Here is a 17,004-nt window from a genome sequence, read left to right on the forward strand (position 1 = left end):
GCTTTTGCACAGCAAAGGAAACCATAAACAAGATGAAAAGACAACCCTCAGGATGGGAGAAAATATTTGCAAACAAAGCCACTGACAAAGGATTAGTATCCAAAATATACAAGCAGCTCATGCAGCTCAATATCAAGAAAACAAACAACCCAATCCAAAAATGGGCAGAAGACCTAAATAGACATTTCTCCAAAGAAGATATACATATTGCCAACAAACACATGACAGGATGCTCAACATCCCTGACCATTAGAGAAATGCAATGAGGTATTACCTCACACCTGTCAGAATGGACTTCATCAAAAAGTCTACAAACAATAAATGCTGGAGAGGGTGTGGAGAAAAGGGAACCCTCTTGTACTGTTGGTGGGAATATATATTGATACAGCCACTATGGAGAACAGTAGGGAGGTTCCTTTTAAAACTAAAAATAGAACTACCATATGACCCAGCAATCCCACTACTGGGCATATACCCTGAGATAACCATATTTCAAAAAGAGTCATGTATCACAATGTTCATTGCAGCACTATTTACAATAGCCAGGACATGGAAGCAACCTAAGTATCCATCAAAGATGAATGGATAAAGAAGATGTGGCCCATATATACAATGGAATATTACTCAGCCATAAAAAGAAATGAAATTGGGTTATTTTTAGTGAGGTGGATGGACCTAGAGACTGTCATACAGAGTGAAGTAAGTCAGAAAGAACAAAAAATACTGTATGCTAACACATATATATGGAATCTAAAATAAGAAAAATAGGTTCTGAAGAACGTAGGCACAGGACAGGAGTAAAGACGCACACATAGAGAATGGACTTAAGGACACGGGGAGGGGGAAGGGTAAGCTGGGACGAAGTGAGAGAGTGGCATTGACATATATACACTACCAAATGTAAAATAGATAGCTAGTGGGAAGCATCTGCATAGCACAGGGAGATCAGCTCGGTGCTTTGTGACCACCTAGAGGAGTGGGATAGGGAGGGTGGGAGGGAGACGCAAGAGGGAGGGATATGGGGATATATGTGTATGTGTACCTGATTCACTTTGTTATACAGCAGAAAGTTACACAACATTGTAAAGCAATTATACTCCACTAAAGATGTTAAAAAAAAATCTTCCTAATAATACTTAATTTGGGTTAGAATTTGAACCTTAAAGACAAAATATTAAAATTTATAGAGAAAGATCTATGTAAACTACAGGGAAAATTTCAATATTGCATGTATTTTATTAATACCTATTTTTTGAGATATAATTGACATAAATGTATAAGTTTAAGGTGTGTGTATTGATTTGATACATTTATGTATTTGCAGTATGTTAACTACCATACCATTAGCTTACATCTCTCTTTTTAAATTAATTTATTTATTTATGGCTGTATTGGGTCTTCGTTTCTGTGCGAGGGCTTTCTCTAGTTGTGGCAAGTGGGGGCCACTCTTCATCACGGTGCGCAGGCCTCTCACTATCGTGGCCTCTCTTGTTGCGGAGCACAGGCTCTAGACAGACGCGCAGGCTCAGTAATTGTGACTCACGGGCCCAGTTGCTCTGCAGCATGTGGGATCTTCCCAGACCAGGGCTCGAACCCGTGTCCCCTGCATTGGAAGGCAGATTCTCAACCACTGCGCCACCAGGGAAGCCCTAGCTTACATCTCTTATCATGTCACATAATTAGCATTTATTTTTTGTGGTGAGAACCTTTAAGATCTAGTCTCTTAGCAACTTAGACGTATATAATACCTTATTGTTGACTATAATCACTGTGTTGTGCTTTATCCCTCCAGAACTTACTCATCTTCTAGTTGCTAGTTTGTACTCTTTGACCAACATCTCCTCCATTTTCCCATCCCCCAGCCTTTTGGTTTCTAAGAGTTCAGCTTTTTTTCTTTTGGATTCCACCTGTCAGTGATATCATACAGTGTTTGTCTTTCCCTGTGTGACTACTTTCACTGAGCATAATGCCCTCAAGACCCATCCATGTTGTTGCAAATGTTACAATTTAACTTCTTTCTCATGGTTGAATAATATTACATACACACACACACACACACACACACACACACACATACATAGATACAATGTGTATATCTGTATCTGTATCTATATCCATTCCACATCTTTATCTGTTCATTTCTTGACAGATAATTAGGTTGTTACCACATGTTAGCTATTGTGAATAATGATGCAGTGAACATAGGAGTACAGATATCTTTTCAATAATCTTGTCTGCATTTCCTTTGGATATACCCAGAAGTAGGATTGATGAATCATATGGTAATTTTATTTTCAATTTTTTGAGAAACCCTATGCTGTTTTCCATAGTGGCTGCACCAATTTACACTCTAGCTAACAGTGTGTTGATACAAGGGTTCCCTTTTCTCCACATCCTCACCAACACTTATCTCTTGTTTTCTTGATGATAGCCATAAAGACGCAGATGTAGAGAATGGACTTGAGGACACGGAGAGGGGGAAGGGTAAGCTGGGATGAAGTGAGACAGTGGCATGGACACATATATACTACCAAATGTAAAATAGATAGCTAGTGGGAAGCAGCCGCATAGCACAGGAAGATCAGCTCAGTGGTTTGTGACCACCTAGAGGGGTGGGATAGGGAGGGTGGGATAGGGAGGGTGGGAGGGAGGGAGATGCAAGAGGGAAGAGATATGGGGATATATGTATATGTATAGCTGATTCACTTTGTTATAAAGCAGAAACTAACACACCATTGTAAAGCAATTATACTCCAATAAAGATGTTTAAAAAAAAAGGTGTGAGGTGATACCTCATTGTGGTTTTGATGTGTATTTCCCTGATGATTAGTGATGTTGAGCATCTTTTCATGTATCTCGGCCATTTGGATATCTGCTCTGGAAAGTTGTCTGTTTAGATCTTCTCCCCATTTTGTAATCAGATTGTTTGTTTTGTTGTTGTTGTTATTGAGTTGTATGTGTTACTTATATAACTAAAATAGAAGACCTTATACCTTAAAACTATGAGAAAGCATAGGGACAAAGCTCCTTGACGTTGGTTTTGGCAATGACTTTTTTAGATATGACAACAAAATCACAAGCAACAGAGACAAAAATCAAGCAGGACTACATCAAACTAAAAAACTTCTTCACAGCAAAGGAAACAGCAAAGTGAAAAGGCAACATACAGAATGGAAGAAAATATTTGCAAACCATATCAAACAGAGGGTTAATATCCAAATTACATTAATACTTAAAAAATTTTAGAATAGTTTTAGATTTACAGAAAGCTTATGGAATAGTATAGAGAATTTTTTTTGTACCTCACACCCAGTTTCCCCTATTTAATAACATCTCAAGTTAATATGCTATATTTGGCACAATTTATGAACCAGTATTATAATTATTATTAACTAAAGTCCATTCTTTGTTCAGACTTCCTTATTTTTTACCCCAAGTACTTTTTCTGTTCCAGGATCTCATCCAGGGTACCACATTGCATTTAGTCATCAAGTCTCCTTAGGTCCTCTTGGCTAGGAAAGTTTCTTAGGCTTCCCTTATTTTTGAAGATGTTGACAGTTTTGAGGATTACTATTCAGATATTTTGTAGAATCTTTCTTAATCAGTTTCATCTCATGTTTTTCTCATGATTAGACTAGGGTCGTGGGTTTTAGGAGGAAAACCATGGAGGTAAAGTGCTGTTCTCATCACATCAAGGGTACATATTATCAACATGACTTTTCATTGCTGATGTTAACTTTGATCCCCTGGTTGAGGTAGTGCTTGTCAAACTTCTTCAAGTTACTTTTACCCCCTCTTTGCATATTGTACTCTCCAGAAGGAAGTCACTGTGTAGTCCACACTTAAGGAGTAGGGGGTTATGCTCCAGCTGCTTGAGCGGACAGTATCTGTGTCAGTTATTTGGATTTATCTACATAAACTATCCTCCCCCATTTATTTCTTTCTTCAATCATTTATTTTTATTATTATAGACTCATTGATACTTATTTTACACTTTGACATATAATCCAACACTGGTAGTATTGCTATTGGTAATAGTACTTTATTTATTTATAGCAAAAATTGTTCCATCTTCAGTTATGAAGAACTCTTTCACTTGGCTCCCATGTTACTATTGGCATACCCTCATTATTATATTTTCCTTCCTAACCCATGGATTTACATATATCTATATCTATTTCTGTAGGTACCTATCTTTATATTAGGTTAAACAGGAGTTTATACTAATGTCTCCAACTCTAATCTAATATTACATGGACCATTCTAGCCTTCATCCTTGTTTATCTGTAACCTTGCATTCCAAAATTGAGAAACCTGGATCCCACCATCTGCCATTCATTTGCTTAATTATTAAATATAATTTTTAAAAACATCTTTATTGGAGTATAATTGCTTTACAATGGTGCATTAGTTTCTGCTTTATAACAAAGTGAATCAGCTATGCATATACGTATATCCCCATATCTCCTCCCTCTTGGGTCTCCCTCCCATCCTCCCTATCCCACCCCTCTAGGTGGTCACAAAGTACTGAGATGATCTCCCTGTGCTATGCAGCTGCTTCCCACTAGCTATCTATTTTACATTTGGTAGTGTATATATGTCCCTGCCACTCTCACTCCTCCCCGTATCCTCAAGTCCATTCTCTACGTCTGCGTCTTTATTCCTGTCCTGCCCTTAGGTTCTTCAGAACCTTTTTTTTTTTTTTAGATTCCATATATATGTGTTAGCATACGGTATTTATTTTTGTCTTTCTGACTTACTTCACTCCGTATGACAGACTCTAAGTCCATCCACCTCACTACAAATAACTCAATTCATTTCTTTTTATGGCTAGAGTTGATTTTTAAGTCTCACCAAAAAATCATGTAAGAGGCAGGCTCTTCTTACTGTGGCAACTTTGATCAGGAAAGATTGGCCATAATGAACCAAGAGGATAATATCATGTGGATGCAAGAGCTCTTAACTTTATTGCTTCTCTTACTGAGGTCTCTCCATCATATTCCAGAAACATTCTAGTCTTAGCCCTGCCATGTCTCCTCCTGGCTTCCCAGAGGGAGGCAGGCTGTGCTTCCATCCTCCTGGAGGGGCCTTGAGCAGTTTACTTGCACTCATCTTGTCCAACAGTACAAGGCAGGCAATGGCCAGACTTTTGATTGATCGATTGATTGAGTCATTCATTCATTCATTTATTCATTCATTTATCCATTTCTAATAACTGAAGGACTGGAAATAAAATTTGCATACTCATTTTGAAATGAGTTCAAGACACTGCACTTAAAATTCATTTAGTTTCAAATATTCAGGTTCATTAAGAGTATGAGGGCATGTGATCAGCAACAGGCCTTCCACACAACTCTTTGAAAACCTCTCTTCCTTTCAGTGCTAATAAGAGTGTGGGTTTTAGAAACAGCAGCAGGCAAACAAGCCCAAATGGTTAGAAACAAAGATTAGAATCTCATAAATGCTTGGGTTGACCCCGTGACATTTCTAACTGTCTATTTATTGTGCTATACATTAGCCAGCTTAAGTGGACTTGCTAGTAACAAGCTCATGCACGATCACATTGAGTGTATGAAGCTATTAGGGTTGCCGGATCATTTACATGCAGCAAATGCAGCAGGAGGTTCTCATACACTGCTTTCTACCTTTAATTGGAATTTTGTGTTGAAAGTTCCCCTGTGAAGGAAATATTTAGCTTCAGTTGGACAGACAAAAGAAAACCATGCCAATGCCATTTTTATCCTTATGCTCTGTTCAACTCATATTCATTTATTTATTCCACAAATATTGATATAAAATTTAAAATAATCTTCTGTATATATATATATAATACACATAAACTTAATATGTTTAAATTTATATGTATACATAAACTTAATTATATATACGTACGTATAAACTTAATATAAAGGAAGTATTGTAAAGGAGTGTCTATGGATGCATTTTTTAAATAAATGACATTGAGAAAGCTTGCTCCAGAGAAACTCAAGGTAAATTTTCACATCATACCATACGCTAATTTCCAGATAAATTAAAGATCTAAATGTAAATTTTTAAATCATAGAATACTGGAGAAAATATAGAAGCATAATGTAATGGATAAAATTTTAAAGCTAAATTGATAGGTTTGACAATATACATTTTAAAAAATTCTGTACATTACAAACATAATACAAAATAGTAATGAACAAATGATGTAACTAGAGAAATAGTTTCAATAAATATGTGAAGAGTTAATCTCAATGTATATAAATAACACAAATGAATAAGTAATGATCAAGGACTTAAATAGACTAATTACAGAAGGAATGAAAATGGTCAAGAAATTGAAAGCTATTCAATATCATTCATAATCAAAGAAATAAGTGGGATATTATCACTTTTCCCCCACATTCTTAAACATTTAAAATATACAATATTGAATTTTACTTTCTTCACATTCACAGCTAACATTTTTATATACTAAATATTTGCTAGGCACTGTTCTAAGCACTTTGTATATAGTCGCCCAATGTAATTCTCATGATACACCTGTGAGCTTGGTACCATTATTATCTCCTTTTTATAGATAGGCAAATCGAGGCTCTAAGATATTACGTAAGTTTCCAAAAGTCACAAAGCTAGTAAGTGGTGACCAGGAACTAGAATGTGTGCATTCTAGCTTTGGCCTTTTTTTTTTTTAAACATCTTTATTGGAGTATAATTGCTTTACAATGGTGTGTTAGTTTCTGCTTTATAACAAAGTGAATCAGCTATACATATACATATATCCCAATATCTCCTCCCTCTTGCGTCTCCCTCCCACCCTCCCTATCCCACCCCTCTAGGTGGTCACAGAGCACCGAGCTGATCTCCCTGTGCTATGTGGCTGCTTCCCACTAGCTAGCTATTTTACATTTGGTAGTGTATATATGTCCATGCCACTGTCTCACTTCATCCCAGCTTACCCTTCTCCCTCCCTGTGTCCTCAAGTCCATTCTCTACGTCTGTCTGCGTCTTTATTCCTGACCCGCCCCTAGGTTCTTCATAATCTTTTTTTTTTTCTTTTAGATTCCATATATATGTGTTAGCATACGGTATTTGTTTTTCTCTTTCTGACTTTTGACTCTCAGCCCCTCCTATTCCCTTGCCTCTCAACTCTCAGTAAGGACAAAGTGAGTCAGACTCCACGTGTGCTCATCAAATTGTATATTGATGGGTCAGTTCTGGAAAACAGTTGTATGGAAGCACACACACATATACACACGTATTAGTTTCCAGGAACTTTACATAGCACAAAGAAAAACCTAATATTAGGCATTGAAATCAGAGCATAAAATTTTCTGTATAGTATGACATTCACATGGGGATGTTAGCCATGGATGACATGGGGAAATAAGTTTCCAGGTGATGTTTTTAAAGCATACTTTTCTATGTTTTAAAATTTTCCTAAAATGATTTGTATAACCTTTTAGTCCAAAATCTCTGTAAAATCCTATTCAAATGTTAAAATAAAAAATAGTAACACATGGGTCTCCTTAAACCTTAGAGAGGTTACAGGTTAGACTCACTGACTACAAAAAAGGGTGATCTCGTCAATATTTATCCTTTGTTTACTTGCCCACTTAAGTAGGCTAAAAATAAGGAAAAGCCCTAAGCCCGTATCAGTTACATTTGACTCACTAATTCAAAAAATACTAACCGTGGGCATTCTATGTGCTAGGCATTCTTCTCAGGATACTGTAGCAAACAAAAATACACCTAGTTTCTGCACTTGGTGGCATTTTCATTCCAGTAGGGAGAGAGAAACAATAAACAATCAAATATGTGGTAAACAAAGAAGAAGAAAGCAATAATCGGACTAGAGATTTACGGGGGATGCTATTTTTATAGGTTGGTTAGAAAAAGACATCTGCATTAAGTAATATTTATGCAAAGACAAAAAGAAATAAGAGAAGAAGGTATTTAGGGAAGAGCATTCCACGCAGAGGGAACAGTAAACATGAAACCCTGGGGTGGGATTGTGCTTAGTTTGCTGGGGAACAGCCAGGAGGCGATATGGCACATGTGAAGTTGGAATGAGGAATGGGGAGGAGGTTGGAGAAAAATGCAGTCTAAGTAGGGCTTTGTAGGGCATTGTTAGAACTTTGCATTACATTCTCAATGAGTGTAGGTTTTGACCAGTGGAGTGAAAAGTTCTAACTTAATTTCTCAAGGCTCATTATGAATGTTGGGTGGTGAAGAGATGCTTGGAAGGCAAGGATGGAGGCAGGAAGGCCAGTGAGAAGACTGTTGCCATAACCCACATGTGAGATAACTGGAACTCGAGCTAGGTTCATACATAGCAGTGGAGAGTGTGAGACACAATCCATTTTGGGATAGATTGTGGAGGTAGACCTAATAATATTCTCTAATGGAGTGGATGTTGGGTATAAAGAAAGAGGGAAGTAAAAAATAACTCTAGAGTAAGAGAAAAAAGAGCAAAGTCAATTTTGCTTAAATGATACAATACTTCTTCTTGCTCTTCCACATCAGAATCCTGCCCCCTTTTAGCCCTGCCACTTTCTGGGCAACATGGGAAAGTGCCTCCCCTCTGTGATTCCCCAGCATCCTAAGTTATCTTTTTGACCAATCCATGAGCCTCTTGGAGAGGGATATGGTGCTACTGTTATTTCTATCTTCAATACCTAGTACAATGCCTGGCATGTAGTAGGTAGTCCATGTAATATTTGTTGAATGAATATGCTACTTGCTTAAATGAGTGATTAATTAGATGAATAAATAATTATTGGATCTTCTGTATAATTCATTATGATGTTTTACTCTTTTTTCCAGGGTGGACTCAAATTAATAAAGTAATTGTATTTATGTGTTTATTAAGGTTTCTTTCATTCTAGGGAGTCTTGAGTTTAATTTTTCAAGTTGTTTTCCTAAATTACATATACTAAGCAACATGTAATTATTAAACTGGTCTCCAGATCCCCTGGCAAAGGTCCCAGAACCACAAGCTGGGCCCAAATCAAAATACTAATTCACTTTAGAGAGGCATGGAGTCTGTCCAGTGGGGATGACTAAGATGTTATATATCCTGAGTGCTGGGAGCTTCATAAATATTTCTGACAGCTTGATTTGAAAACTTGAGAGCTATTTTTAACTTTTATTTCTTTTTTTTTACCAGCCATAAAACCTACCAATTCTTCCTTTATAGAAAAATTTCCATTTCTTCATTCTCGTGTATCTAGGCAATTATAACTTCAAGCCCAGATTACTATGATTTTCTTCTAACTGATATCAGCTGTGATATCAGCCCTTCTTCCTAATTCCTTCCTACATATCACTTTCTAATTATTTTTTCTAAACCTCAGGATTCATTGGATCATTCCTCTTCGAAAGAACTTAAGATCTCCCCTTCAGTCAGGGGATATTGCCCAGATTCCTCAGCCTGATTTTCTAGGTGTCTTCAATTCTGACCAGTATTTATGGAATGACTCCCTGTGCAAGACACTTCTCTATATCACCTTACCGTTCTTCTCCAACTGTATTGCTCACGCTCCCCTGTTCTAGGTAGAGAGACCTCTTTGCCATTTCCCTTCTCTGCACTGCAACTATATGATTACCATTTCTGTCTTTGATCTGATATCTCTGCCTTTTGAGCAGACTTTCAAACTCCTTTATGTCAATCTGAAAGCTGAATAACCTTTCAGACTGTATCCCTGCACACCACCAGCCATCTCAGCCTATCCTCCCCAACCCAGCTCTCCCGAAGAAATTATGTACTGCATGCATTTCAAACCTTTAAAAATGTTATTATATTGTAAAGTTCCTACAATTTTCATATGAGTTTTCTATTTCACTAGACTGTAAGTGCCTTGAAGGCAGAAGATACATATCTTCTTTCTATTCCCAATTTTTTCATCACCTCACATAGTTTAGTATACTGTGAATTGTTAATAAGTGTGTATTGCCTTGATTTGATTTAAGAAGTATCATAGTAGATGTTAAACATCTTTTATATCAAATTCTGTGTAACCTTATTTTACATACAATTGAAAACTAGCCTGGCTCTACAAAGGAATAAGGTATAAAAAAAGCTTTTTGATAGTTACTTTTTTGGAGGTCCATCATCCTCAACTTTTAGTCTCCTGGCTTATGTGTTGACAACTATTTTTAATATGGTTAGTATTATTGTAATATAGTCTTTGACTAAATTCTGGTCTCAAGGAACAGGTTTGTGTATTACAGGATTCAGGATTGGCAGCCACTACTACCCAAGCCTTCACCTTGTGACCACAATATCTATTTTTACTGAGCTTCTTGTCAAAGATTTAATCTTAGTCTCTGACCTCAAGTATTAAGAACCAAGCTTTATAAATTATATAAAAATGCATTGATGATATCTTGTCCATTTATGACTTCTATTATGATTATTTGCAGAGTCAGTATAGCTTGGTAATGGCAAAACAGAGATTTTGGAGTCAGTCAGACTGGAAGTAAAATCCCAGATTCACTTTTATTTACTCTAGGAACGGGCGATATTGTTTCTCTAGTCCTCTGTTTTCTTTTCTGTACAATAGTACGGATAATAATACTAACTACTTTATAGAATTGTAATGAGACATGCATGTAAGGCATACAAAAGTGCTTGACACTTGGAATCCACAATAAATTTTAGGAATCCACAATAAATTTTAGGAATTTTTATCATCATCTTTATTATTTATCTTTATCTTTATTATTGTTATTAAGGTACAACATGGCTTCATTTAGTCAAAGACTATATTACAATAATACTACTCATATTAAAAATAGTTGTCAACCCATAAGCCAGGAAAATAAAAATTGAGGATGATGGACCTCCAAAAAAGTAACTATCAAAAAGCTTTTTTAATACTTTATTCCTTTGTAGAGCCAGCCTAGTTTTCAAAGTTGTATGTAAAATAAGGTAGAATAGAAACCACAAGTTCATCCTGTCAGTAATAAGATACAAGAGTTGATTAAAAATAAACCAAAGAATTAGAGAATAGAAGTAACAAACAATAAAAATTAGAAAAATTGGGGGTCATTTTGTATAAGTAACCTAGCATATTATGAAATAAAATCCTGAGGATATCATTTATTGTACCAAAATACTATAACTGATATATCAAATTACCATAAATTATCAAAAAGGTAAAATTATTTATGATAAACACTGTTTAAGAAAATAAAAAGAGAATAGATATTTCTGCCAAATAGCATAAGAATGTTTTATTAACTTGGGCAACATATAGCACATCCAGATAAAACTGTGACATTGAGCACACAAAGTTATATCATCTCCTCCTGAAATACCACTAAATAATAGTAATGGCATTTTTAAATGGGTATAACACTCTTGGACAACAAGTTGGGAGAGAAGACAGGAGAAAGTAACAAAATCTTATTAACTGGAAAGCAGATAGATGAGTGGTAATGACCTAGCAAACCCAAGAAAGTTGAATTCTATGTCAGTTGTGGTGAAGATAACTGACTTGCAAATAAAATTTCTCCAAAGGCTCTGGTTTTAGTTACTTCTTGTTATCAACCTGCTATCTCTAGTTGTAGAGGTGAAGGAGGGACTAAAATCAGAATAATTAGTCAAAAGACTCTGATAAACAGATACACAAGAGCCCTTCTCCCATTCCATCCAACTAGGTAACTAGTCGTCTCCCACTCTATGACAAGAGAGTAGTTTTATTCTCTTGAAGTGGTAAAACTAAGGATGCTGCATTGTCCAAGTGAGACCTCCAAATATTTCCTCTACTCCAGTTCAGAGCATTGGCAGATGTGGCCAATTCTCCTATGCTGATATGGGTCAGCCAAAAGGAAAATACCCCTGTATATGATCAGGTTGATTACCTCACAGAAAATTCCATGGGCAACAAACACAAGGACCCAATCAGCTTTCTAGTGCTTCAAAATTGAATATGAAAGAAAGAGATAATTAACAACAGCAGTAGCTTTGAAGAAGCAATTTCAGGGAGGAAAGGAACACTTCTGCCTCATTATTATTATGTGCAGAGAGATAAAAGTTGATAAGCGTCCATGAATAAGACCCTGGTGAAATTAAAAAAAAAAAAATTATCCAGAGAACAAAAAGCGCTCTTGGATATTAAAAATATGCAGTAAAAACTAAAACTTCAATAAAATAATTACAAGATGAAGTTGAACAATTCTCCCAGACAGTAATTTTTCATATTAAAATAAGAGATGAAAAATAGAAAAGCATTATAAAGAGAACTATAAAGAAACCAGAAGACTATTCCAGGAAGTCCAGCATGTATGAAATAGGAGTTCAAGAAAGGGTGGGGAAAAGAAATGGAGGAAAGGACATCATTTAAAAAATTGATTCAAGTAAATTTTCTAGAACAGGAATATAAGATTCCAGAATTTTCTATCAACTTCCTTACTGAATGGAAGATAACCACAACTAAATGCATCACTGATATTCCTGAACAGTGAGGAAAAAAAGATCTTGCAACTTTCCAGAGAGAAAAATCAACTTAATACAAAGTATTAAGCATAAGGATGGCATTGGATGTCTTAGAAGCATAGTTGGAAGCCAAAAAACATTGGAGAATGTCTTCAGAATCCTAAGGAAAAGAGTTTCTCAGGAGACTATTAAAGGATGTGCTCCACAAAAAAGAGGGTAAAACCAAGAAAAAGAAAAAAAGGGATCTGTAAAATAGGAACTGCAACCCAAGCAAAAAGAGGAGAAAATCTCCAGGTTGATGGTGAAGGGAGATTCTGTCTTAGATTGGATTCCCTCAAAGCAGAGCCTACAAGGACTTGGGTATGGTTTTTGTGGGGGACAACCTCAGGTATCAGGAGTAAGGGAGGGGGTAAGTGAGACAAAGAAAGAGGAAAAGCTAATATAAGAATGCCTTTATTAAGGTCACATTGTAAGCAACCATAGCTCAATTCCAGAGGACTTATCTGAGAAGCATCTATAATGGCCCTCAGAATTGTTCTCTTGCAGGAGAGGAGGCTGTAACAGTAATCCAGTGGCTATCATTCCAGTTGTTCAGTGTTAGCCGTGGAAGGTTAACTCCTCAATTCTAGGCCACATTTGGGGGTAGGCTAAGGCACTGAGTTAGAGCACGGAAAGACATTCAAAGAGAGCATGAGATGGGATGGTGCCAAGCAGAAGATAAGCCTGAGATCACAGGGCACAGCCTACCCCAGTTTAGCTGAAATCAGAGAAGTGGAGAGAATTTGAAGTGAGACAGCAGAGGCGGCTGCTGTAGATCCCTAGGGTTCAGGGCTGCAGAGCTCTTATCTGAGATTGTAGCAAGTCATAATTCTTCAGAAGAGTTCTTCAAGAAGATGAACTGGGTAGATTATCTTGACTTTTTAACATAACTGAAGACACAACAGATGAGAGAGGGTGGGCTTAGAATATTTACTTCTAGATTAGATCTGTAAGTAAATAGAAAACGAAGTAACAGGAAAAAAATTATTAATTCCAAGGAAGACTATTATTGGGCATTAAAGGATAACAGGCATAATCTGTTACATGCCTCAACAGTATCATTTACATGGTAGTAACAGTATAAATACTGAATAGTGAGCTAACTAAAATTATCATATAACTACATGGAGAGTTGTGGGTACTGGGAGTATTCATTTAGGGACGAATGAAAGAGTGAGGTGCCAATAGTAGTGACTAAAATCTTGTAAGTTAAAAGTAGCAATATTAGAACAGGCAGTCCTAGAACAACTCAGTGGTGGGGGCGGGGGGATGTTAGAGGTACTGATCCTCCACACAGTTGAAAATCACGTATAACTCATGGTCGGTTCCCCTGCATCCTTGATTTCCCTGCATCCTTTCCGGATTCAGCCAACTGTGGATCCCGTAAACCCCTGTTGTTTAAGAGTCAACTGTATATCATTTAGAAATATGAAATACATCAGGAAGTGATGTGAATATTTTCATGTTTCTGCATGGTCAAGGCTTTCTGAACAATGGAAATTAACATGCTATAAAGATAGAGAATGCTTTTTTCCCCAGACTGCTCTTCACACCCTTAAGGGTGTAAACACTTGTCCTTCATCTTGGATCCATTTGCTCCCATTAAAGGCCAATTAGGGTAATAAAACCTTTATTTCCCCCAGAGCCAAGAACCTACATTTGAGGGCAGATACCTTCCCCTGTTTTCCAAAGAGAGGTTCTTTGTCTCTGTCACTGTCTCTCTCTTGCTGGAGGGGAGGAGGAGTGAATGTGACAGCTCCTGTATCTCCCAATTTCATAATTTCTGGAATTAGAGATACAGACACCCACCCCACCTCCACATAAAGCAAAGTGATATCTTCCATCATCTTGTCGCCCTGTGGATGAAAATGGAATGTGGAGAACAGAGGCAAGATATTCTGTAGGAAAATAATAGATCTGCCTCTGATACAGAAACCTAATGTTTACTGTTAGGATAAAATAAATGCATATAGATATAAAAACTTATAAGAATCATCCAAAACAATTAGGTGATTTCAAGATTGGTTAACAGAGGTGGAGTCAGGCAGCAATCTGCTGTTCTTACTACAAGCCTTGTATATCTCTTTCACTCTTGAAACTATGTGTGTAATTTTGATAATAGTGAACTTTGAGTTGAAATTTTAAATGATCACCTATAAACCTCATTATCAGAAAAGAAGGGTAACTATTTAACATTATCTAACCAATTATATTGACCTTAAAATCTGCACTTGTACAATGTTTACATAGCAGTTTGATTTTTTTTTTTTTTTTTACTGAATTGTTTGCTATATCTTACTGAGAATGAATTAACCTGCATTACATACTTGTGGTTCAACACATGAATTCAAGAGCTTTATGGTTAAAGGAGTTAGCTTCATGCTATAATTATTTAAGTATGGACACAAATAGCCTTCAAAGAGCGCCTTGGGATTTTTTCATTTTCACTGGGTCAATACCTTTCCTCTCCAGGACCTTTTGCTGCAAATGTAATTGCAGTTTATCAAGGCAGTTAGTCATACACAAAGGATTTCTGAGATGCCAGTTTGAGAAGGTCTGCACAGTGTTTTCCTAGCTGCTATCAGCTATATAACTTGGTGACACAAAGGTTTTATTCTCGTCGCACATTTTTTTTTCTTAACCTTGAACAGTACTTCTTTGTGTATCACAGTTATCTGAATAGCTTTTGTTGAAAAATAGATGAAAATGGTCCAAAGAACTGTTAATACATTTTGATATTAACATGAAATCTGCCACTTCAAAGATGGAGATTGCTAAATAATGAGTAATGTGAATTTCCAAAATTTGCTGCAGGTCTGAAGTTATTACCTATACAGAACTTATTGCTTCTTGCATAAATGCTATTTTTTTCTGTAACTGAGATGTTTTATAGACTTTATTTGGGGGAGTCTTGAAGACTAAAGTTTTGGAAAGTTTCCTTCAGTGATATATCATTTTCTCTGCATAATTTAATATTACTTTTAAAATTTATATTCCCATTTAGTAGCTTAGTTGCCACTAAAATTTTTCTGAGAAAAATTCATTTTAAAAAATAATATCATCATTACCATGATTTATTTGTCGGGTGGAGAGTAGAGATAATAGCTAGAGGGGATAGTGGAATAAAGTAACTTTCAAAAATAATTTTTTTTTTTTGTTTTGGGGGTAATTTAAGATTTACAGAAAAATTGCATAGAGAGCAGAGACTTGTGTTGACTGAAAAAAAGTGCACAGCATGAGACCTGTGATTTTCAGTTTTATTTGGGGAACCTACTGAGGACTATAGCCTGGGTGACAGCTTCTCAAATAGCACTGAGAAACTGCTCCCAAAAGATAGGGGGAAAGGCCAGTACATATGTGATTTTGGAGAAGGGGTACATGCAATTAAGCATGCATCTCAGTAGAAGGTTCCTGCTAATCACGAGGAACTCAGTTAATGATTTTAGAGCTTTTCTTATATGGGAAGATGCAGGAATCCAGGTTCATAAAAAAGTTTCTCCTGAAGTATTTCTAACTATCTAAGGGTATGTTTGTCTGTTTTCCCAGAGCACAGAGTGCCTCATCCTGATCTTTGCCCTGAATTCCTTTCCGGGTGTATTGTAGGTCAGTGACTGCTGTGGCTAATGGCTTCATTCTTGTAGAACTGGATGGTGGGCCACATTCTTTGTTTTACAGTTGCTACATACCCCCTCATCCTGTTTCAGTTTCCCCTCATGTTAATAGCTTATATTGCCTTGTACATTTGTCAAAACTAAGAAACTGGTATTGGTATTTTACTGTTAACTAAATACTTCATTTTATTTGGATTTTGCCAGTTTTCCCATTAATGCTTTTTTTTTTTTTTTCTCTTCCAGAATCCAATCTAGTCTAACATACACCGTTTAGTAATCTTGTCTCCTTAGTCTCCTCTGGACTTTAATAATTTCTCGGTCATTGCTATATTTGATGGCCTTGACAATTTTGAAGAGTGCTGGTCAAGTATTTTGTAGCGTTTCCTTCAATTTAGATTTGTCTGATATATTTCTCATGATTAGATGGGGGTTCTGTACTTTCAGAAAGAATACTGTAGAAATGATGTGCGTTTTCATCACTTTGTATCGGGGTACATGATATCCACATGACATCATTGGTCATGTTAACCTTGATTACTTGGTTAAGGTAGTGTTTGCTAGGTTTTTGCACTGTAAAGTTACTATTTTTCCCTTTCCAGATTCTATTCTCTGGGAATGAGTCACTAAGTCCAGTGCATACTCATTGGAATTGGGAGTGGGAGAATTAAACTCCACCTTTAATAAGACAGATTTTTCTCTTTTCCTCCTATTTATTTATTCAACCAGTTATGCATTTATTTATTTAATAGATACAGACTCATGTATATTTATTTTATAATTTAGATTATAATCCAATACTACATTTTCCCCCCACCTTTGGCTATTAAGAGCTCTTTCAAGATTTGCTCTTGTGTCTCCTTGACGTGGCCCTATGGAATTATTTTTGAGCACTTTCTTACTTTTTGATACTTCAAGATACTCCAG

This window comes from Balaenoptera acutorostrata, chromosome 7, assembly GCF_949987535.1.
Source record: "Balaenoptera acutorostrata chromosome 7, mBalAcu1.1, whole genome shotgun sequence".
NCBI lineage: Eukaryota > Metazoa > Chordata > Mammalia > Artiodactyla > Balaenopteridae > Balaenoptera > Balaenoptera acutorostrata.